Source organism: Sorex fumeus, unplaced genomic scaffold (genome assembly GCF_029834395.1).
Source record: "Sorex fumeus unplaced genomic scaffold, SorFum_2.1 ptg000034l, whole genome shotgun sequence".
Taxonomy (NCBI): domain Eukaryota; kingdom Metazoa; phylum Chordata; class Mammalia; order Eulipotyphla; family Soricidae; genus Sorex; species Sorex fumeus.
In genome coordinates, this window is record NW_026606091.1 from 21,035,433 (window position 1) to 21,036,596 (window position 1,164).

Here is a 1,164-nt window from a genome sequence, read left to right on the forward strand (position 1 = left end):
TGCAAGGCAAGGTCTTTATTCCTACTAGCCCTTCATGGTTCAGAAGGTTATTTTTAACTAATAAGATTTAACCTTCCAGGTACATAGAGAATTAATAAAAATGCTTACTGTATAATTGGAAATATGAGACTTTGTCACTGTCACTGTCACTGTCCTCTTGTTGTTCATCGATCTGCTTGAGCGGGCCCAGTAACATCTCCATTGTCACAATTGTTACTGTGCTTGGCATATTGAATACATCACAGGTAGGTTGCCAGGCTTTGCCGTGTGGGCGAGATACTCTCGGTAGCTTGTCAGGCTCTCTGAGAGGGGCGGAGGAATCAAACTCGGGTCGGCTATGTTGGCTGCATGAGAGGCAAACGCCCTACCCGCTGTGCTCTAGCCCTTGTCAGTAAAAATAAAAAGTAAATTTGAAGTTTATTATAACACTTGAAGCCCTAAAACAAAAATGGTTTTTGATGAATGGGACTAGGAAGTTTCATCATACAAAAGTAAGGCAGACAAGAAAACAGAATGCTAGTTGGAAATTTTAGTCTTTTAAAAATCTGGTTTATTTATTTATTAATTTATTTAAAGAATGAGATAGGAGCATTTAGGGTGTTGTGAGCCCTAATCACACAGAGACATTAATCATGAACCATGGGAACTCCAAACTCCGGTCATCATGTCTATCTTTCCTCTGAATAGAGGAACAGGTAAGGATCTTCCTACCTGACAATCAGAAACTATAGTCTTGATCTACAAACAAATACTGTAGAATGTAGCCCAAGAAAGAATAGAGTGATTGTCCATATGTTATCTACCTTCATTTTATATTTGCAATATACAACATTAACAAGTTTAAACAAAATAATTGAATGGAATTTTCTTTTACTGACACTGTAAATGTCTTAGAAAAAATTACATAAATACTTATGACTTGACATTGGTATATTACTTATGCTTGACATAGATCAAAAAATTACTGGTTGAGGTCAGTATTCTTAGTACTTTAATTTTCTAAATAATTTTTAATTTTCTAAATAATTTTAATTTTCTAAATAATTTTCTACCAATGATTTGTTATATTTACTCTTTTTGCCTCTACAACATGCTCTATTTATCAGCTTTCTCCTTGAATATAAAGTATATTTCTAGTAAAACAATATGATTACCAATAAAATC

General features: G+C 33.9%; 1 non-coding gene across 1 annotated transcript; it reads right to left on the reverse strand.

The window, feature by feature from the left end:
- Positions 1–577: 577 nt before the first annotated feature.
- Positions 578–718, reverse strand: LOC130026715 (U8 small nucleolar RNA). The gene has a single exon (XR_008792911.1). It is a non-coding gene; the product is annotated as a U8 small nucleolar RNA (small nucleolar RNA).
- Positions 719–1,164: the final 446 nt, after the last annotated feature.